The sequence below is a fragment of the Triturus cristatus genome, chromosome 7 (genome assembly GCF_964204655.1).
Source record: "Triturus cristatus chromosome 7, aTriCri1.1, whole genome shotgun sequence".
Lineage (NCBI taxonomy): Eukaryota > Metazoa > Chordata > Amphibia > Caudata > Salamandridae > Triturus > Triturus cristatus.
The window spans coordinates 662,474,077-662,498,021 of record NC_140590.1 but is presented as its reverse complement, the minus strand read 5'-3'; the positions used below and the strand labels follow the sequence as shown (position 1 = coordinate 662,498,021).

Genomic DNA, 23,945 nt, shown 5'->3' with positions numbered 1-23,945 from the left:
GGTGGAATGAATAGTAAACGAGAAAATAAAGGAAACATACTAATTAGTTGTAATGTGCAAATAAACTGATGGAGTAGTATTTTAAAACAGCCAAAGAATTCTCATTCTGAACTGGACGATGGTCCATGTATCCCTTTTATTCACATGGATCTCGTCCACATGTGCAGAAAAGCATAAAAAGAGGGTTATAGCAGAGGTCAAACAAAACACAAGATGACGGGTCATTGTAGGAGAGGGTTGGCAGTCTTACACAGTAAAAAAAAAGAAAATGACTACCAGCTGGATATTGTTCGGCATCTGTGCTGGGAGGAGCCAGCATTGAGCTGTATGGAGGAGAGAGAGTGAAAGGCCGAGGCACCGAGAGGAACACTGTCGACAAACAGAACGTTTCAACTCGAAAGGAGACATCGATCGTAGAAGGTAAGCCTGGATGCATTAGCTGACATTTGCGTATTTAATGCGTGTTTTCAGTAACTTTCTCCAGATGGGCTTTGCTTGTTTTCATTACAGGGCACCGTAAGAGCCGAGCAGAGACGTACTTTCCTGGGGTGTGGGGGAGGGGAGGGTGCTTATGGGGCGAACACACTTAATTTGTTTATAGCATTGGCCGTCTGCAGCAACAGTGACATTACATCATTGTTGCAGCAGAGTGGGTAAAAGTGAGCGTGCCAATATTTTATCAGGAGGACCGATTCCAGGGTCTGTCTTGGCTACAAGAGCCCGTGCACAGCAATGGAAATATTTGACAAGCAAATTGTGCAAAAACATCATGTAAAAATATGAAAAAGTTGCTTCAAAACTCTATGAAAGTGTATTTATAACGCTGAAGCATTGCACCTTGGTACTTCAGACTTCTTCACTGCATTGAAAGAGTTTATTAAAAGTGATAGTTTAAAAACATGAACTTAGAAATATTTATTCCTCCCCACCTTGACAACACTGTCGCTAGTAAAAATAAAAACAAAGGCAAGTCATTTGTCATGTTCACTAGATTAATATTAGAGATGCTGAAACACTATAGTCTTGAAATATGAGGTTCTTGTACAGCACACTCCCTCAGCGTAAGCATTTGAGGTGCTTTTGTGTGTGTTAATGAAGAAAAAGGAGGTTCAGTGAAATAAATTATTTATCTAGGATCCAACATTTTGTTCAACTAGGGAAGCCCAGATTGATCCCAGATTCTCTTGGTTTCACATTGTGCAATTCAGCTGCTAGATGGGTGTCTCTTTCTGTCTCCTTTTTACATTAAAGGCCACTGCTTCTTAGTGCATGAGTTTAGAATGTGGTAGCAGGCAGAAGCAACATGAAAGCTCTGCTCGTTTTGGATTCGAGAGTCCAAGAAGAACACGAGCTGAGCCAGAGGCAGGTCTTCAGTGGCTTAACGAAACTTGAGGGGGACCCCCTGCAAACTTGATGAGGGCCCCCACACCTTGGATCCTGTCGTGAGCTCTCAAGCCACAGCGCCAGAGGGGGCCCCTGGAGCTCGGGCTCCCCAGTGCTGCGGGGGGCTAATGTTACACCTCTGTACCTTACTCTAAGACTGGAATGGTGGAGTAACCTATAAAGATGCATGAGATTTGCAGGCAGGGCTGGGAGCACAGGCCTTAAGTGAGCCTTTAAAAATGGGTCCCAAACAGGTTCAAAATTCAAGTGCTTTAGAGGACAAAACAATGTGCGAATTACCAACAAGTGTCGAAAACTTTGAGATAATCCATAGCAGTGATGCATTCCCTGTTCACATTTCATTTTTACTTCATCTTGCACTCCCTAATGGTATTTGCTTTTATCCATATGTTGTGTTTCTATAGTTTTTTCATGCAACATATAACTCTTTAATATGACCCAAGTCCTTGCTAGCTGCATGATGGAATTCCGGTTGTGGGTGAGTGTTCATGGCTGGGCTCAAGTGAGAACTCTGGAGATGAGTTGGAAGGTGGTGTGAATTTCTCACAGTGCCTGTCTGTGTGCCATAAAGGTGTTCATTCATCATGCACAGACAATCCTTGGCCTCTCTGTGGAGCTCACACGGAGATGGTCACATATGTGCCAACTGATATTACGATTTTATGCAAAGTGTATGGAAGAGGTACACAGCTTTCAAAATATTGATATCGCCAACAGAAAAATAAATTGCAGTGCTTAAAGCTGAATTGGTGTGTGTGTGGGGGGGGGTGGTGAAGTGAGGAGAAGAAGATAAGTATATGCAGAAGAAGAGAGTGGCAAGATGGTGTGAAGAGGTATGTTGAGCAAGATATGGTATGATAGATTTCAGAAAGATGTGGGGAGAAAAAGGGAAAATGGAGCTGATTTAGGGTCAGATATGCAACCCTAACAATGTGCGAGTTACAAATGGCGTCGCTTTGCGACTCGCCAAATGTAATTTACAACAGTGTGTCAGACACTGTTTGCGATTCCTAATGGGGTCTCAAATTGCCTGCCTCATTAATATTCATGAGGCAAGTGCAATTTCCGGCCCCATTAGGAATGGCTACCACTCCCAGGGATGGTGGACTGCTGGGGTCAGCAAACCACCATGTCTGTGACTGTTTTTTAAATAAAGCAGTTTTTATTTTTTAATGCAGCCCGTTTTCCTCAAAGGAAAACGGGATGCATTTAAAAAAGAAAAATGAAACGTTTCTGTTAAATTTTTTAAGAGTCTGCAGTGGTCTGTCAGACCACTGCCTGCTGTTTGCGAGAGTCTTACCACCTACTTGAAGTAGGTGGTGAACTGCGAGTGTTTTGCGACAGCAATTGCGTTCGCAAAACAATCATACATTTATGTAAGACTCGCTATTAGGAAGGGACGCCCTTGGCACGCCACTTCATAATAGCGAGTCACAAACCCTATTTTGCGAGTCAGTATTAGGTTACCAACTCGCAAAATAGGGTTTGTACATAGGGCAGACCAATTTTGCGGTCTCAAACGGGCCGATTGCCCATTTGCGACCGCAAAATATGATCGTACATCTGGCCCCAAAAGTTTGGAATTTAGTTTTTACTCCAGCAGGGCAATGGAGTAAAATACTACATCAGCCTGACTGAGTAGCCATTCTCCCAAGCGGTCATCTCTTTCATTACGTCACCCTGTCAATGCATTGAAAGGGTGCCTTGTGGCTCTTTCAATAAGATGTTACTGTACTGCACATGTCAAAATAATTTTTTTATTGTAAAAAAGTAAGATACTAAAAAGGATTTCATTTTAAATAAAAATAAAAATCGAAATGACCCCTCACCAAGTTTTCCTCCATGGCATGGGGGGGGGTCATTTAAATGTTTTCACTTGCCACCATGTTTTGCAAAATGAATAATTGATGAACAGAATGCAGACCAATTTCAACAAATTCACCCCAGTACAGAGATCTGGGCCTAAAACCATCGTTTTTTTGCTCACCATGCAATTCCAGTTTGGACCAAGCCATATGCAAATAAGTCTTGACCTTGCGCCCAATTGGAACAGCCCAGCACGAACTGTCAGGCCAGGTCTTCCCTGGACTGGAAACAAGCATCCTAGGACCAGTTTCAGGGTTTCACCCCTCATCAGCCAGGATAGCTTGACTCCAGTGAAATGGAGAGCACGGGACCTACGTCTGGGCATACCCGTCCTACTCGGGGTGACAATGCAAAAAAAACAATTGATGGACAGAATGCAGGACAATGTCATGCATTCACCCTAGGACAGAGATCTTGGCCTAAATCCATAGTTTTTTTTCTCTCCATGCCATCCCAGTTTGGACCCAGCCATATGCAAATCAGTCTTCACCCTGCGCCCAATTGGAACAGTCCAGCCCAAACTGCCAGGCCAGGTCCTCCCTGGACTGGAAACAAGCATCCTAGGACCATATTCGGGGTTTCACCCCTCATCAGCCAGGATAGTTTGACTCCAGTGAAATGGGGATCAAGGGATCCACTTCTGGGCATACCCGTCCCACTTGGGGTGACAAATACAAAAAGAACAATTGATGGACAGAATGCAGAACAATGTCATACATTCACCCCAGTACAGAGATCTGAGCCTAAATCCATAGTTTATTTGCTCACCATGCCATTCCAGTTTGGACCCAGCCATATGCAAATCAGTCTTGACCCTGCTACCATGTTTTGGATGGCATTGTGTGAAAGTAAAAATCTCCCACTCTAACTAGGGCTGGTGGTCAAATGCCCATTGGCATACTCAATTTCTGCCCAGTTCTAATGAAGTGGATGAGAATTTAGTTTGGCAGAGAAGCTGCTCCATTACAGTTGTGAAGGAGTACTCTCTCCACCAAACTCTAAATCAGGCCCTAAGTGTCTAACAGTGTGTGGGACAGTAGTTGAAAGTGACACAAAGGGGAACAGAAGTGACCGAGACACTCTGAAGATCAGTTCCATTTCCACAGATGTTAGGAAAGTTTAATTCAGGCTCAAATTTTCTGAATTTAAACATTCTAATTATTCACAACAAATCATTGTTACTCATTTATTTATTCATTCGCATAAGTATTGGCAACACCAATAGGTCTGCCTTGTTTTTAGGTATATGTCTGTAGTTGTGTTATATTAACACACAACTCACCCAGGCACTGAAAGTCTGTCCAAGCGGCATGCTTTGTAAAGCACAAGATTGTAATGTTTTTAGCCACTCCTTTATCTACCTAGATCAAGCCTCCTGGAAAGGATTGCTAGGGGTACTTCTCCGACAATTCCCATTTTAAGAGACTTCCTCCTTTTTCATCCCACCTAAAACACTGGCCATTTGGTATGATGACCAGAGTTATCCAATCAAAGCAGAGCGTGGGTGATTCATGCCCCTTTCATGTCTTATTTGTGGTGCCGGACACTTGGGACACATTCCTTCAGCAGTTGAAGTTGGCTCTTAAATTATGTGCTGCCCAATGCAGGTTTGTTTTTCCTCTATGTGAATTCCCTTATGCCTATGAGATGTATAGCACATAGGATCTGCATGTGAGTGATTTTATCTATTGCTGTCGGACTGTAGCAAAATCCAGCTATGTCCACTTTCACCAGGTTCAGGTTGGGTCTTCAAAGCCCCCAGCTCTGCACTACCCACTGCTGTGATTGGGCTGTCACCCATCTGTATCTGCAGTCTGACAGTGGGTCACAGGGCTACTGTTTAAGGTGGTTCCACGTCTACATTGAGAATAGCAGTGCAAACAGTTACTCTGTACTGCCAGTTCAATAGCATCTGAAAGATTAGTTATAATAGAGCTTCATGTTGTGTCACTTTGAAATACTGAAAATAATGAATGTTCTCAAAAATTGGAGCACAGAATTAGTATAGTTGCTGGAGTCACAGCTACTTGTGTGAACAATAGAAATGGAACTTGCATGTCAACAATATGATATACATCATGGTAAGATGAGTTACTGCTGCTCTTTCTGTATGAGCATCTCTTAAAACTAGCAGTGGCCAAGTCACAGTGCTATGACAAATACATCATGTTTGTATAGAATCATTTCTTACTGGGGCATTACGCTTAATTGCACACAAGGCAGCCCCAAATACTGTGCAGTATCAGTATTCTTGACGAGAATTGGGAACTGTGCTTCCCCATCACAGAGATTTATCATGCTTTGCTCCCCAGCAGGTAGATGTATAGGCTCTTCAAAGTCACTAGCTACATTTTACAGCTTAGCATGTGTACACGAGAGACAGCTCCAAATGCAACAGAATCATGGTCATTTACAAACATTTATCTACACATGCATCCATCGAGGCAGATATGCACACTCTCGCACAAGATCCTTCCAGTTGTACACATATCCATACACACACCACAGTTACATATCCACGCTCTCCATTCATCTACTTATCCACCTTTCCACACATATTCAGCATTCGTAAAATCACACATTCATACCTCACTCTATCGCCTACTCACACAATTGTCCACAAAATGACACCACTATCCACTTCTTCATCCATTTACTAATGTATCAGTACAACCATTCACCCCTCCATACATAACACGATGAGTAATCGATATGAATCGAAAGAAATCCAACACCAATTCATAAAAAACAGAACAGATTTTTATATTATTTTAGACACCAAAACAAAAGCAATCGAGCAATCGAATGAGTATAACCAGAGTTATGAATTTTAAAACGAAAACTAAATCTGTGCATTTAACTCTTGCAAACTGATAACGTTGCAGTCAGTGAGAAACACACACTTGTGACACTAGGTCACTTGCAGGTCATGTCGAGTGGGGAGCACTGGGGAGGTAAGGGAATGCTGGTCCCAGGACCAGGCCCAGATAGGCAGTTGAATTTTTACTGATTCGTATGGCCCTGGTGCTGAATGTTGGAGCTGATTTTGGTGCTTAGAAGGTGCAAGTGAGGAAAAAGATGCAAAATCTCAACAACAGGGCCACTGAAGCAGCTGGCTGAGGATGCTATTGAATTTCCTCGAGGTGCAGCGTCAAACGAAGGTTGTGGTAGCCCTACTGGCCACCAACAAGCCTTGGCAGTAGCAAACACAGCTTACTGATACTTTGACATCCTGGAGTCCGGTTGAAAACAGTAGCAACATGAAACTTGCTGGATATCAGGACTACATTTCCCACACTGTACTAGACCATTTACTTTCAGGTGATCTCTCGGTGGGCCTGATGGCCATTGATTCTTTGTTTTTACCTGTCGGCTGCAGGGGACTAGTATGTCTAGTCCAAGGGAGTTCTAAAGTTGACTTTGGCTTGCAGGTTGGTTCACCTTCCTTTAGAGCCCATCTTTGGTCTGTGACGAGTCTCAGTCATGCAGTAGCAGGGTGGTTGCCAGGGTGGGTGCAAAAGGTGCAGGTTATAGCATCTGTGCTTTGTGCAGGTCCTGGAGTAACAGACCTGGGTCTCTTCTTTGTTCTTGGTTGCAATTCAAGCAGATCTGAGGATCTGGTGCAGGGGTACCTCTTAAATCCTAGATTTAGGGGCATTAGGGGTGTGGGTGCAAGAACCAATAAGCCACTAGCCCCAGCGGCTAATTCGTCCCTGAGGTGACTGAATCCGGGGGTGTGTGATACCTTTTCTACCTAGAACCTTTCATTCCACCACTTTTAAAAATTTCAGATCCTATCCTCTGCTGTTCAGACCTGGTAGCCCACCAGAGGGGTGTGGCTAGTCTTCTGGGGTGTACGCCTCCTGGCTACCTAATTTCTCTGACTGCCCGACTTCAAATGTGCCTGGGGGCTGGCTGTTTCCTCCTTTGGGAGGCAGCCTGGTTGCATATCAGAGGCGGTGTATGCATTGATGCTCACCGTCTTGATGTGCTACTTCACTAGCCATCTTGTCTGACACCTCCTTCCCAGGCAGGCTTTTGTTTTGGATTCCTGGGAGTGTTCACGGCTTCTGGCGTGGGGTGTCCATTCCTGTCATGGTGGCAGCATCTGTAGGTTGTCAGCCAGGGCACAGGAAAGGTTTGGGCATCCAGATGGGCAACCTCTAAGGTAGCCACTTAGGTGTCACATTAAATCTCATTTGAGAAAAAGTCAGATTTGATAAGACGAGTTGTTTGATACCACACATGACACTTTTCAACAGGAGAGTAATGGAGCTGTCAACTTCAGGGTGCCCAGGTGCATTCCATGTTATCCTCTGGCCCCCTTATCACTTGTAGCAGTTCTTACTAGAAAGCGGCTACTATTGGGACATGTATGTTTGCACATATATGGCCACACGTTTAATATAATGCACCCTGCCTCCTGGGATCAGGAGGCCTACATTAGGGGTTATTGACATTGATTAAAAATAGTCCTTTGACCTTGCCACTTATGTTTATAACAAAATCGAGTTGGAGAAGTTCGCAATGCTCCTACAGTCTGCAATGGCAGGCCTGCTGTCATCTCTTTACATGGGTCACTCAGGGTGGCACAATCAGTGCTGCAGGTCCTGGTGACCACTTTATCTCCCATGCCAAGGGTGCTACTGGTACAACTTACCAGCTACTTATGAGGGGGTTAAAGTCCTTGTCAATTGTGGTTACCAGTTCCTGTGCACTTTCAGAGCCATAACCATCAGCACTGGGGGGGAAATTGTGGGGTGACCACCATACAAAAGGGCACTTTCCTACAAGACCCCCCCCAAAGAAAAGTGGTGGGAAACTAACCTATTCCCTGTTAGTTATCACTATCTAGGTCGAAGAATCTGGACAGACCACATGCATTGGGATGGTCAGTCGCAGGTCTCTGTTCTACTGAAAAGTCCATTCACTGTAGAAAAATGGACCACCTCAACAACTCAGGGTTCTCTCCACTCATCTGGATCAGCCATATAAAAGGCCTGTGGTTAGTTTGAACCTTGACATGAGTCCCAGACACAATGTTCTCAGCTTCTTCCAGGACCAAACTACAGCAAAGGCTTCCCTCTTAATGGTACCCCAACTCTGCTCTCTTGGGAGGAGTCACCTGCTGATATAGACAATTGGTTGATCCTGGCCCTCTTCATTTGTTTGCGATAACACAGCCCCAATCCCATGTTCAGAAACGTCTGTTTGGACAAAGAACTATTTTCCATAGTCTGGCGCTTTCAGAGCAGGGGGTGAGCACAGATTCTCCATCAGGTTGTCAAAGGCCTATTGGCATCCTGTGGTCTATACGAGCATCTTAGGCTATTCCTTGGAGGTGAGATCAGGGAGAGGGGCCACAATGGTGCCAAACCCCTTCACATATGGTCTGGATTTTAGGTTGGAGAGTTTATATTTGGCCTCCACCTACAAGGTGGCCCAACTAGACAACTGAACTCTGCCCTATCTGACACTTACTGGCCTTTCTAGTTAGACCTGCCTGCTGCAGGACCTACAGTATTTCCTTTAGGTGGACCAGGTGATCCTCCCAGTTTGAACTGAATATAGCAGTATCATCCAGATAAGCTGCACTAAAACTATCCAGATCTGCAAAAACTCAATTCACCAACCTTTGGAAAGTGACAGGTTCATTTTGAAATAAAAAAAGGCATTACTTTAAATTGAAAGTGTCCTTCAGGAGTAGAGAAAGCTGATCTCTCCTTAGTTCCTTGGGGGTGCCCAATTTACAATACACTCATGTTAAATTAAAGGCACCCAAGAACTCATCTGCGCATGGCATTGGGTGTGCATCAATTTAAGTGACTGCATTTAAACCTGTGTAATCTGCACAAAACTTCATATTTGGTTTGTCCCGCTTTGAGTGAGGTTTGGGAACCAATACCACTGGGCTGGCCAAGCAGCTTGCTGACCTCAGCCTTGATGCAGATTTTGACTTGATCAGACAAACTGTAAATCTTTTTCACCAGTGTCCACATCATGCACACACCATGTTATCCGACCAGGGGTCAAAGAAAAGAACTCAGCAAACTGCTCTAAGACTTGCCTGCAGTCAGTCTGATGTTGTGTAGTGAGAGAGTCTGAGAAGAAAACTCACTCTAGCCGACCCATCGTTTGGGCTATAGAACAGTAGGTCGGAGGGTCACTTCCTTTCTCCTGACCTCCCTCAGTGACCATGAGCATGGTAAGGTCAGCTCTGTCCAGGTGTGGCTTCAGGATATTTAGACAAAGAACTCTGTGAAGACTCCTAGGAGTGCCTAATTCCACCAAGGAGGTGACTTCCCCTTTCTTCTCCAAAATGGGCTCCAACACCCACCCATCCCCAAACCCAACTGACCCGGTTGATACTCAATGAGTTCTGTTTAATGGTCATACCAGAGTTTGACAAGCTCTTGGCTGGCCTCAAGATTCTTGGTTGCCTTCTTCATGAACTCAGCCATACAAGAACGCAGGCCTAGTACATAGTCCGCTATGTCCAGTTTGGGTTCTTTGAGGGGCTTCTCCCAGCCTTCCCTTACCAAACTTATGGGACTCCTTACAGGATGTCCAAACAGAAGATCAAAGGGGCTAATCCAACTCCATTCTGACACACCTCTCTATATGCAAACAAGAGGCAAGGTAACAGGACATCTAATCTGCTACTGAATTTTTCAGGGAGACACCTTATCATGCCTGTTATATGTTTATGAGACAATCAAGAACAAAATGACAAAAATCCAATATGCAGAACCGGAATTATAAATATTTTAAGAATAAATCAAAAAGTAGTGCTTGGATTCAAATAGAGTTCAGGGGTTACTTGAGGTCGCTTTGGACCAGAGTAAATCAAAAAATCAGGCCAACCCCAATGGAGGGGAGGCCGGCTACAGAAGCCACACAGGGTCTGATGAAAATTACCTTGGATGGAGCAAGCACCGGCGTCGAAGAGTCGATGAGTGGGTTCCAATCCACGCAGTTAGGTTGATGTGTTGGTATGGAGCCTCGCAGTCGGGTCCTGCGTCGTTGTCAAACCCATTACAATGCAGGCCCTATGTTGTTGTTGAACCTCACAGTTGGGTCCCTTGTCATCGTTGAGGTGCACAACATTGGATCAGCAGTGATTAGGTGTCGAAGGGCACTGAGTCGGTTCCAATTGGTGCACGGTCGTCACTGCATCGATTATGATGGTTCTGGACAGAGCCAAACATCTTTCAAGGGCCCAGGATTGCATTTACACCACTTGGAAGGACAGGACTCACAGATGGCAGAGTCCAGATGCTGTTACAGAGTTGAAGGATGTTTTTGATGGCCCTGAGACTTCAGAACAGGTGGCAAGCAGCAAGCCCTCGGAGTCATTCTGGGCTCACGTGAGATGGGTCTAGTCCATGTCCACAGCAGGGCAGAGATCAGCAGGCAGCAGAGCAGCACAGCAAAGCAGAAAAGCAGTTCACCCAGAGCAGCAATGAAGCAAAGTGGCAATCCTTGTAGCACAGCAGTCTTTACTCCAGGTATAGTTCTTCACAGGCCCAGTAGTGTACTGTCTTGGTACAATCAGAACCTCAATACTTTTACCCAAATGTGCCTTTGACATGGGGATGACTTCAAAGAAGGCCCTTGAAGTGCATAGGTTCCCTTTATTCCCAGCCCTGTCTGCCAGGCTATCTGGGGTGGGGAGGAGGGGTATTCAGTTCTTCATCCGGGGCACAGGACACTGCTTATTCAGGTATTAGTACCGGTGAGCAGTCTAAATATCGACTTTCTAATATCGAGGGACCTAAATATCGAGTAAAAAATATCTAATGTAAAAAATATCGAAATTGATAATATCGATGTTAAAAATATCGTTTTTTATTTTTTAATTATATGTCGATGTAAGTGATATCGTTAGTAAGAATATCGACATTTCAAAATATCGTATGTTTAGTTAATATTTTTAAGTTGTTTGTTTGTATAAATTGTTGAAATGTTTATAATATTAAAAATATTTATATTGTTTTAGGGGCGGGATGTTGGGTTATAGGGGATAAGGGTGGGGAGTGTTTTAAAAATATTTATTTATTTTGTAATATTTTGTAAAATTTAATTAGAAATTTTGATTTAAATTTTGAATTTTATATTTAATTTTAGGAGTGGGATGTTGGGTTATAGGGGATAAGGGTGGGGAGTGTTTTAAAAATGTTTTATTATTCAGTAATATTTTGTAAAATTTAATTAGAAATGTTGAATAAAATTTTAAAATTTATATTTAATTTTAGGAGCGGGATGTTGGGTTACAGGGGATAAGGGTGGGAAGTGTTTTAAAATGTTGTTTTTCTTTTGGAATATTTTATAAAATTTATTTAGAAATTTGGAATTAAATTTTGATTTTTATATTTAATTTTAGGAGTGGGATGTTGGGTTATAGGGGATGAGGGTGGGGAGTGTTTTAAAAATGTTTATTAATTTTGGAATATTTTTTAAAATGTATTTAGAAATTTTGATTTAAATTTTGAATTTTATATCTCATTTTAGGAGTGGGATGTTGGGTTATGGGGATAAGGGTGGGGAGTGTTTTAAAAAATGTTTATACATTTTGGAATATTTTATAAAATTTACTTAGAAATTTTGATTTAGATTTTTAATTTTATATTTAATTTTAGGAGTGGGATGTTGGGTTATAGGGGATAAGGGTGGGGAGTGTTTTAAACATGTTTATTTATTTTGGAATATTTTATTAAATTAAGTTAGAAATAATGAATTAAATTTCGAATTTAATATTTATTTTTAGGAGTGGGATGTTGGGTTATAGCGGATAAGGGTGGGGTGTGTTTAAATATTTTTCTTTTGTTGTAATATTTTATAAAATTTATTTACAAAAATTTAAATTAATTTTGATTTTTATATTACATTTTATGAGGTGGATGTTGGGTTATAGGGGATAAGGGTGGGGAGTGTTTTAAAAAAGTTTTTGAAATTTGTAATTTTTTAGTTATAATAATATATTCAAATTTTAATTATTTTTATAAATTTCGGATTGGGGAGTTGGATTTGTAGAGGATAAGGGTGGGGAGTGTTTTATGAAAAATTTGAAATAATGATTAAAAATAAACATTTTTTTTTTATATATTTATATTTATATATTTATATTGCACCTACCCTAATTAACTACATATTGGAGTGGGAATATTAAATTAATTAAGATCTGTGTACATGATCTAGTCTAATTAAATATATTTTGGAGTGGGAATAGTAAATTAATTAAGTTCAGTGTCCAGCACCTACCCTAATTAAATATAGATTGGAGTGAGAATAGTAAATTAATTAAGTTCAGTGTCCACCACCTACCCTAATTAAATATAGATTGGAGTGAGAATAGTATATTAGTTAAGTTTAGTGTCCAGCACCTACTCTAATAAAATATAGATTGGAGTGAGAATAGTAAATTAATTAAGTTCAGTGTCCAGCACCTACCCTAATTAAATATAGACTGGAGTGGGAATAGTAAATTAATTAAGTTTAGTGTCCAGCACCTACAGCAATTAAATATAGAATGAAGTGAGAATAGTATATTATTTAAGTTCAGTGTCCACCACCTACCCTAATTAAATATAGATTGGAGTGAGAATAGTATATTAGTTAAGTTTAGTGTCCAGCACCTACTCTAATAAAATATAGATTGGAGTGAGAATAGTAAATTAATTAAGTTCAGTGTCTAGCACTTATGTTAATTAAATATAGACTGGAGTGGAATAGTAAATTAATTAAGTTCAGTGTCCAGCACCTACCCTAATTAAATGTATTTTGGAGTGGGAATAGTAAATTAATTAAGCTCAGTGTCTAGCACCTACCCTAATTAAATATAGATTGGAGTGGGAATAGTAAATTAATTAAGTTCAGTGTCCAGCACTTATCTTAATTAAATATAGAGTGGAGTGGGAATAGTACATTAATTAAGTTCAGTGTCCAGCACCTACCTTAATTAAATATATTTTGGAGTGGGAATTGTAAATTAATTAAGTTCAGTGTCCAGCACCTACCCTAATTAAATATAGATTGGAGTGAGAATAGTAAATTAATTAAGTTCAGTGTTTAGCACTTCTCTTAATTAAATATAGACTGGAGTGGGAATAGTAAATTAATTAAGTTCAGTGTCCAGCACCTACCCTAATTAAATATATTTTGGAGTGGGAATAGTAAATTAATTAAGTTCAGTGTCCAGCAGCTACCCTAATTAAATATAGATTGGAGTGAGAATAGTAAATTAATTAAGTTCAGTGTCCAGCACTTATCTTAATTAAATATAGACTGGAGTGGGAATAGTAAATTAATTAAGTTCAGTGTCCAGCACCTACCCTAATTAAATATATTTTGGAGTGGGAATAGTAAATTAATTAAGTTCAGTGTCCAGCAGCTACCCTAATTAAATATAAATTGGAGTGAGAATAGTAAATTAATTAAGTTCAGTGTCCAGCATTTATCTTAATTAAATATAGACTGGAGTGGAAATAGTAAATTTATTAAGTTTAGTGTCCAGCACCTACTCTAATTAAATATAGATTGGAGTGAGAATAGTAAATTAATTAAGTTCAGTGTCCAGCACTTATCTAAATTACATATAGACTGCAATGTGAATAGTAAATTAATTAAGTTCAGTGTCCAGCACTTATCTTAATTAAATATAGACTGGAGTGGGAATAGTAAATTAATTAAGTTCAGTGTCCAGCACCTACCCTAATTAAATATATTGTGGAGTGGGAATAGTAAATTAATTAAGTTCAGTGTCCAGCACCTACCCTAATTAAATATAGATTGGAGTCAGAATAGTCAATTAATTAAGTTCAGTGTCCAGCACTTATCTTAATTAAATATAGACTGGAGTGGGAATAGTAAATTAATTAAGTTTAGTGTCCAGCACCTACAGCAATTAAATATAGAATGGAGTGAGAATAGTATATTATTTAAGTTCAGTGTCCACCACCTACCCTAATTAAATATAGATTGGAGTGAGAATAGTATATTAGTTAAGTTTAGTGTCCAGCACCTACTCTAATAAAATATAGATTGGAGTGAGAATAGTAAATTAATTAAGTTCAGTGTCTAGCACTTATGTTAATTAAATATAGACTGGAGTGGGAATAGTAAATTAATTAAGTTCAGTGTCCAGCACCTACCCTAATTAAATATATTTTGGAGTGGGAATAGTAAATCAATTAAGTTCAGTGTCTAGCACCTACCCTAATTAAATATAGATTGGACTGGGAATAGTAAATTAATTAAGTTCAGTGTTTAGCACTTATGTTAATTAAATATAGACTGGAGTGGGAATAGTAAATTAATTAAGTTCAGTGTCCAGCACCTACCCTAATTAAATATATTTTGGAGTGGGAATAGTAAATTAATTAAGTTCAGTGTCCAGCAGCTACCCTAATTAAATATAGATTGGAGTGAGAATAGTAAATTAATTAAGTTCAGTGTCCAGCACTTATCTTAATTAAATATAGACTGGGGGAGGAGCCTAGCGCGCAACCAAGATGGCCGCGTAGGCTTACGGCTCTCGAGGGCCTCCGCAACCTCCCACGTCTATCCTGACTAAATCCTGGTAAACTTGATGGGCTTTTGCTGATGCATCCGCGCTGAGGTGCCACCCGTTTTCCAAATTCAGATAGGACGCCGGGAGCCCGAATGGTCGCCCTCCGAAGATTGTGGCCTGCTGTTGCCCAGGTCCCGATCTCGAGTTGGTGGGGTGCCCGGGTACGAAGTGAACAACAGCGGCATGCTGAGCCTGACTTGCCGCGTACCCCTCACTTTCACTTTCGTTTTCGAGGCTGTCCTTTTGAGATCGGCTGAGAGACCTCGGTGTTTCAGAGGAGAGCGGACGGCGGAGTGTCTGGCCTGACTTTCGGGCTACACATGGACTTCCTGCCCGCGACTGCAGTGTTCGACTGACTTGGCCAACTGGTTCCTATCCCCGGCTTCGACGAGTGCCAACTTTGGTGGCCTCCGGACGATGGCGACTAGACTAGACGGTGACAAGTCGAAACCCAAGTCAACCCGGAGGGGATCCTATGCACAGGCCAACAATATGGATCGGTATGCGCAGCTGAAGGGGTCCCCCAGTGGCTTGCATAAATCGCCTGAGAGGGCTAAAGAGGTTTCGGGCCCATCGTCAGAATTGACCCTGCAAGACGTTATGGGCTCCATTGAGGAGATAAGGCTGCGGTGGGTCAGCGGTTTGATACCCTGGCGCATAAATTGGACGCGGTCCTTATTGATGTGAATTTGGTCAGGGCAGACCTGTCCAAAACCAACGATCGGGTCGACTCTTTGTCTCAAGCGGCGTCGAGCCTTACTGTGGATGTGGCAGCCCTGCAGACGGAGGTCCGCCGGCTGCGGCTGGCCAGTGACCAGACGGATCGTCGACTTGAGGACTCTGAAAGCAGGGCTAGACGGAATAACGTTCGTATCATCGGAGTGCCGGAAAGATCGGAGGAATCTGCCGCGGATCTATTTGTGGAGGATCTGGTGATCAATCATCTCGCGCCCAAGGGATTGAGCAAGTTCTTTGCGGTGGAGCGGGCCCATAGGATTCCGGGTGGTGCGCCCAAAGTGGGTGCTCCCCCGAGGCCTATAATTGCCCGACTTTTCAACTTTCGAGATAGAGATGCTATCCTTCAGGCGTCGAGGGTGGCAGGGCCGCTGAAGTTTGAGAACTCCAATGTCAGCTTCTATCCGGACTTCACGCAAGCGGTCCAGAAACAGCGGCTGGGATTTTTGGGTGTGAAACGGCGCTTGAGAGACATGGAGTTGAAATACGCGATGCTGTTCCCGGCGAGGTTGCGGGTTGAGTTCCAGGGTCGTTCCCACTTTTTTTACCGGCCGGAGGCAGTTGGAGACTGGTTGGATGCTCTGCCGTGGGGACAGGACCGAGACAGTCGGACGGCGGAAAACGAACGGGATGTGGTGGAGCGGGACTAGAACTTGGTTCCTGGCGATTGACTAGACTGGCGAGGTTTTGTACCTTGGCTCAATTGTACTTTAATCTGGTACATCATGCCCTTCAAGTGCCTGGGGGTTGTGGGGAGCTTATTGGGGTCCTTTCCTCCTTCTGGGGTTCTTTTTGTGGTATAGGTTAGGGCGACAGGCACACTGCAAGTTGGGGGGGCTGTCCGGGCTCAAGCAGGGGTGCTGGGAGGGGGGAGTTGTTGTTCGGGGATTGTGGGGGAGAGGGGTTGTTGGGGATGGTTGTTTTCTTGTTTTGCAAGGCAATGTGAAGTTTTCTGCTGAACTCTCTGGGTTGTGCTCTCCGGGATGTGGGTATCATGTGCGGGAGTGGGATGGGGGGTAGGGGATTGAGAATCCTTTCGTAGAATGTGAACGGTCTGGGGGACAGGATCAAGCGCGGGGTGGTGTTGCAGTTCTTGAAACGAGCCTCGCCCGACATTGTTTTCCTGCAGGAGACACATTTGATTGGGAACTCCTTCCAGGCCCTAAATAGGAGGGGCTATCGCCTTGCCGCTCACTCTGGTTTTACTTCTGGCTCTAGGGGAGTGGGCATTCTGGTTAGGGCCTCTCTCCCATTGGAAGTGGACGAGGTGCTTCATGATGATAGGGGGCGATATGTGGCGCTGGTGGGGAGATGGGAGGGCAGGACTGTGTCGCTCGTGGCTGTATATGTACCTCCGGGGTTACAAGCGGCTACGTTTGCTGATTTGGGGCATTTGGTCCTGGGACTCCCTGGGGGGGTTTTGGTGTTGGGTGGTGATTTTAATGCCGTTGTCTCCGGATTGGAGGACCGCCACCCTCCCAGGGATCTCCCTAGGGCTCAGGCCTGGTTGGGTGGTTTTTTGGGCACTTTGGGACTTGTAGATTGCTGGAGATTGATGAATCCGGGACAGGCGCAATACACCTTTCACTCGGGGGCCCATGGGAGTCTCTCGAGACTTGACTATATGCTTATGCCGGCGGCCCAAGCTGGAATGATTGGGGAGGTGCGTCATTTAGCCCGAGGTATCTCTGACCATTCCCCTCTATGGTTGCAGCTGAGGGTAGTCTCTGGTGCAGAGGGGAGAGTGGCACCCATTAACACCTGGTATCTTCGTAACCCTAAGATCCGCGCGGAGTTGGTCAAGTCCACTGATCACTACTTTACTGATAACGTGGGGTCGGTGTCGTCGGCCGTCTCCCTATGGGAGGCTTATAAGGTGGTGGTCAGGGGGCAGGCCTTGTCCCTTATCTCCCATACTAAGAAGTGCGAGAGAGCGGAGGTGGTCCGCCTGGAAGCGGAAATAGCTGTAATGGAGGAGGACTTGGAGAGTGGGGTTACTGAGGAGAAATTGCATGTTCTCAGCCTCAAACAGTCAGATTACAAAGCGTTAGTCACGGAAGCGGCTAAAGAGATGAGTAGAGAGCAGCAAGGGCGGTTGTATGATGTGGGGGATAAGGCCGGAAAACTGATCGCTTGGTTGGATAGGAGGGAGAGAGCTAGCAGGGTGGTGCCCGTTGTGGAGAGGAGTGATGGAGTGCGTGTGACTGACCCGGTTGAGATCGTTGACTGCTTCGCAGCTCATTTCCGCGGAGTATACTCTCCGGTCTCGTCGCGATCGATGGAGGATTCCCATAGCCTGCTTAGAGACATCACATTGCCAACCCTATCGGAGGCAGACGCGGTGTTGATGGAGGCGACGTTGTCGTCAGATGAGATCGCTTTGGCCACTCGTTCGATTGCTTCGGGTAAAGCGGTGGGTCCCAATGGTCTTCCCATCGAACTCTACAAGTTGCGTCCCGATAAGATAGCACCATATCTTCGAGACATGTTTTTGGCGGCCCGTGCGGCGGGCTTCCTCCCCCCTGACCAACGCCTCGCCAGCATAGTTGTGATCCACAAAGAGGGGAAGCCGCGAGATCGCTGCGCCTCCTATAGGCCCATTTCTCTGTTGAACGCAGAACCCAAAATTCTGGCTAAAGTGTTGGCTAACCGACTGGTTCGGGTCGTGGGCGACTTGATTCATCAGGATCAGTCTGGTTTTATACCCCATCGGAATACCGCTCTAAATCTGAGGCGGTTACACGGCGTGCTTGCTAGAGCGGAATTCATACGTGAGCCGGCCATCTTGGCATCTTTGGATGCTACTATGGCATTTGACACTTTGGAGTGGCCATATATTTGGGCCGTGTTGGCGAAATTTGGGTTCGGCCCAGAGTTTATTGGTTGGGTAAAATTACTATACGCTGACCCACTGGCTCAGGTGGTAGTGAATGGTATGGTGTCGGCTCCCTTCGCACTGGGGAGAGGTACGCGGCAGGGGTGTCCGCTATCACCCCTTCTCTTTGCACTTTCTTTGGAGCCTCTCGCCGCCTGGTTGCGTTGGGAGCCGTCGTTGCGAGGCATTAGATGGACGCCGGAATTCAAAGACCGTGTCTCCCTTTACGCGGATGATATCCTTCTGTATCTCACGTCTCCCCGGCAGTCGCTAATTGTATTGGTGGACGTGCTGAATTCTTTTGGCCGCAACTCTGGCCTGGTCATCAACTGGGCCAAGTCGTGCGTCTACGTCCTCTCGGGGGATGCCCCCCTGCTGCCGCGGGGTTGCCCAGCTCAGATTGTTACCCTGGGGTTCAAATATTTGGGAATCTTTATCTCACTGGACCCCGCGGTTCGCTATGAGCGAAACCTTCTACCTCCCCTCCAGCGATTGAAGGCCGACGTAGCGAGATGGCGATGACTTCCGCTCTCGCCGCTCGGACGGGCGGCATTGTTTAAAATGATGTCGCTGCCTCGTTTCTTGTATGCCTTGCAAAATACTCTTGATGTCGTGCCGGCCCGTTATTTCCCGGAGGTGGAGGGTCTTCAGCGCCAACTGTTTTGGGACGGGCGGCCGCGGATTGCTCTCGCCAAGTTGACGCTCCCTTGGTATGATGGGGGGGTCGCCCTCCCCGATATTAAACGATACTATTGGGCGTCTCAGTTGGCGGCGGTGAACCACAGGATATATGGTCCTGCCTTAAACCCGGCCTTTGAGATGGATAAACTCCTGCTTCCGGGTGGAGACTATAATAGGGCGCTGTACTCGGTGACCCAGGACATGCGGTTGACGGGACCCACGCGGGTGGTGGTGCACGTGTGGCACACGGCGAATGCTGCGTTGGGGTGGAGGGATCGCTTGACTCGGGCGACGCCGTTGTATGCTTCTGGGCGGTTGGGCTGTTTGTGGAGATCGAAAGGCTTTGAGAAATGGGATATGATTGGTATATGTAAGGTGGGTGATCTGTGGGCGAAGGGAGCTTTCAAAACGTTCGAAATGCTTAAAATTGAATATAAATTAAACGATAGAGAGTACTTCCGGTATGCTCAAGTCTACCATGCACTTTGTTCGGTCTTTCCGGATGCTACTGCTATCCCCGAGTATTCCCCACTGGAGGATAGAGTGTTGGATGGCTATGTGCCCGACGGCACTATTTCCCTGATTTATAAGAAACTCATTAACGATCGTGCGGACTCGCTGCTCCGTTTGAAGGAGGCGTGGACGGGCGATGGCTTGGAATTGGATGATGAGGACTGGGTATCGGCGGTGGCCTCCCCGAAAGAGGTGGCGATCCCGGCCCGCCTACGGTTTGTACAGCTGAAGATCCTCCATAGAGTGTATGTCACAGGGCCCGGTTTGCTGCGTATGGGTTATTCGATGGATGGATTGTGTAAGCGTGGATGTGGCCTGCCGGGCACGTTTCTTCATATCTTGTGGGAATGTTCGGAGGTTGTGCGATTCTGGAACGGTATCCACACCGTAATGGAGGGGGTCACGCATGTGGCCCTGTTGCCAGAGGCTAGAAGGTGTTTGTTGAATGTCTGGGAACCGAATGATTGTAATGCGGCACAGACGCAGTGGGTGACCTTGGGGTACATGGTGGCTAAGCGTAACATCGCACAGCTATGGGGCTCCCCGAGGCCGCCCACGATTGACGTATGGAAGGAGAATATGGACTGGTGTATGTTTAGGGAAAAGACGGCGTATGTGGCGAGAGGCAAGCCAGGGAAATGGACTAGGGTATGGGGTCCGTGGAATCTATATCGGGGACGTATCTGCACCCCGCCTCTGCCATTAGAGGTCGATATTGCTCTGACCCCCCTAGCCGCGCGTTCCGCGGGAGGGCTTGAGGTGTGCTCCATGCTTTGTTTTCCCATTGCCCCCCTCTACAGCTTCCGGACAGGAACTGCTTTGGACACTATATGTTATTCCCCGTCCCGGGAAGAGCACGCTGCTACTTCGGACTCTCATTGCCTTGAGTGTGTTTTATATTTAATACAAAATGAAACTGTTGTTTTCAATTGCTCCTGGCCTACGGCCACGGCCTGTTATATGTGCTTACGAACTGCCGGGCGCCTTGCCTATGGTTCGACTGATTGTGTGGCGTTACATTGCGGGCCCCCGGGCTCTATAGCGGCCGGCCCTGGTGGTTGTAGGCCCTTGTTTGTATTTTATTGTGTGCTAACGGTTTCGAATAAAAAATGTATAAAAAAAAAAATATATAGACTGGAGTGGGAATAGTAAATTAATTAAGTTCAGTGTCCAGCACCTACCCTAATTAAATATAGATTAAAGTGAGAATAGTAAATTAATTAAGTTCAGTGTCCAGCACTTATCTAAATTAAATATAGACTGGAGTGGGAATAGTAAATTAATTACGTTCAGTGTCCAGCACTTATCTTAATTAAATATAGACTGGATTGGGAATAGTAAATTAATGAAGTTCAGTGTCCAGCACCTACCCTAATTAAATATATTTTGGAGTGGGAATAGTAAATTAATTAAGTTCAGTGTCCAGCACCTACCATAATTAAATATAGATTGGAGTGAGAATAGTAAATTAATTAGGTTCAGTGTCTAGCACTTATGTTAATTAAATATAGACTGGAGTGGGAATAGTAAATTAATTAAGTTCAGTGTCCAGCACATACCTTAATTAAATATATTTTGGAGTGTGAATAGTAAATTAATTAAGTTCAGTGTCCAGCAGCTACCATAATTAAATATAGATTGGAGTGAGAATAGTAAATTAATTAAGTTCAGTGTCCAGCATTTATCTCAATTAAATATAGACTGGAGTGGAAATAGTAAATTTATTAAGTTTAGTATCCAGCACCTACTCTAATTAAATATAGATTGGAGTGAGAATGGTAAATTAATTAAGTTCAGTGTCCAGCACTTATCTAAATTACATATAGACTGCAGTGTGAATAGTAAATTAATTAAGTTCAGTGTCCAGCATTTATCTTAATTAAATATAGACTGGAGTGGGAATAGTAAATTAATTAAGTTCAGTGTCCAGCACCTACCCTAATTAAATATATTGTGGAGTGGGAATAGTAAATTAATTAAGTTTAGTGTCCAGCCCTACCCTAATTAAGATTGGAGTCAGAATAGTCAATTAATTAAGTTCAGTGTCCAGCACTTATCTTAATTAAATATAGACTGGAGTGGGAATAGTAAAATTAATTAAGTTTAGTGTCCAGCACCTACAGCAATTAAATATAGAATGGAGTGAGAATAGTATATTATTTAAGTTCAGTGTCCACCACCTACCCTAATTAAATATAGATTGGAGTGAGAATAGTATATTAGTTATGTTTAGTGTCCAGCACCTACTCTAATAAAATATAGATTGGAGTGAGAATAGTAAATTAATTAAGTTCAGTGTCTAGCACTTATGTTAATTAAATATAGACTGGAGTGGGAATAGTAAATTAATTAAGTTCAATGTCCAGCACCTACCCTAATTAAATGTATTTTGGAGTGGGAATAGTAAATTAATTAAGCTCAGTGTCTAGCACCTACCCTAATTAAATATAGATTGGAGTGGGAATAGTAAATTAATTAAGTTCAGTGTCCAGCACTTATCTTAATTAAATATAGAGTGGAGTGGGAATAGTACATTAATTAAGTTCAGTGTCCAGCACCTACCTTAATTAAATATATTTTGGAGTGGGAATTGTAAATTAATTAAGTTCAGTGTCCAGCACCTACCCTAATTAAATATAGATTGGAGTGAGAATAGTAAATTAATTAAGTTCAGTGTTTAGCACTTCTCTTAATTAAATATAGACTGGAGTGGGAATAGTAAATTAATTAAGTTCAGTGTCCAGCACCTACCCTAATTAAATATATTTTGGAGTGGGAATAGTAAATTAATTAAGTTCAGTGTCCAGCAGCTACCCTAATTAAATATAGATTGGAGTGAGAATAGTAAATTAATTAAGTTCAGTGTCCAGCACTTATCTTAATTAAATATAGACTGGAGTGGGAATAGTAAATTAATTAAGTTCAGTGTCCAGCACCTACCCTAATTAAATGTATTTTGGAGTGGGAATAGTAAATTAATTAAGTTCAGTGTCCAGCAGCTACCCTAATTAAATATAGATTGGAGTGAGAATAGTAAATTAATTAAGTTCAGTGTCCAGCATGTATCTTAATTAAATATAGACTGGAGTGGAAATAGTACATTTATTAAGTTTAGTGTCCAGCACCTACTCTAATTAAATATAGATTGGAGTGAGAATAGTAAATTAATTAAGTTCAGTGTCCAGCACTTATCTAAATTACATATAGACTGCAGTGTGAATAGTAAATAAATTAAGTTCAGTGTCCAGCATTTATCTTAATTAAATATAGACTGGAGTGGGAATAGTAAATTAATTAAGTTCAGTGTCCAGCACCTACCCTAATTAAATATATTGTGGAGTGGGAATAGTAAATTAATTAAGTTCAGTGTCCAGCACCTACCCTAATTAAATATAGATTGGAGTCAGAATAGTCAATTAATTAAGTTCAGTGTCCAGCACTTATCTTAATTAAATAAGATAGAGTAAATGTTAATAAATAAAACAATACATAAACAACAAAATCCAATCAGAATAACCAGAGGTAGTCAAGTTTAAAGACTTCAGGGAAAATAATGCTAAAAAGCATAAAGCACCAACTGTAGATATCTGGTCACGTCAGACAGAACAAAGTCAAAAGTTCAGGCTGACCGCCATGGTGCCAGTTACACCCGCTGAACAAGAGTACCTTAATTGCTGAGGGCTGCAATGCTCGGTGAAGCAGCATCATCGATGAGGCCATCGATGAGAGAAGCTTGGGTCATGCACCAGCTGATTCCGAAGAGACTGTGGGGCTTATAATGCAAAGTCCTGCATCGTCATCAAGATTGCTGTCGACAAGAAGCTTGCCTTACGAGGGCCTGCATCGGGAATGCGTTGTGCAGAACCGGTTTGAACAAGGCAAAGGCCCCTCTACCTTCAGAGGACAAAGGATTTTGGGGTATAAGTATTGGGACCCTGATCCCAAGAATTTAGATCACTTTGGGAAGCAAGAAGAAACTCTGCTGAGGAGAGGAACTAAGAAGAAACTGAGGAGAGACTATCCCTGAAACTGTGGGATTGGCCTGCAGGGGTTGCCTACTGCCAAAGAGAGGAGAAAGGAACTTTGTGTGTACTTTTGCTCAACTTGTGAAGGATCTCTGAGGGCTTGGAAAAGAGCTTGCCTCCTGCTGAAGTCTCAGGAACAACAGACTTCACCCCCCAGCTTCCCAGAGTCCTTTGGAAGTGCCTGTTGCTGCTGTTTGGGCCTTCTGAGGTACTGCGTGCCGCAAGGAGCTGGAAGCGTGACTCAAGAAGGAGAAGTGTGCCACCGTAGGAGCTGTTG

At 43.5% G+C, this 23,945-nt stretch overlaps 1 protein-coding gene across 3 annotated transcripts in view; it reads left to right on the top strand.

Moving 5' to 3' along the window:
* The first annotated feature begins 312 nt into the window (after nt 1-312).
* The window catches only part of LOC146810314 (ATP-binding cassette sub-family A member 10-like), a 1,546,030-nt gene continuing 1,522,397 nt past the window's right edge, over nt 313-23,945 (top strand). For all 3 annotated transcript variants that reach the window (XM_085617307.1, XM_085617308.1, XM_085617306.1), the window contains exon 1: nt 313-420. The gene's annotated coding sequence lies outside the window, so the exon portion shown is untranslated. The remainder of the gene's footprint in view (nt 421-23,945) is intronic.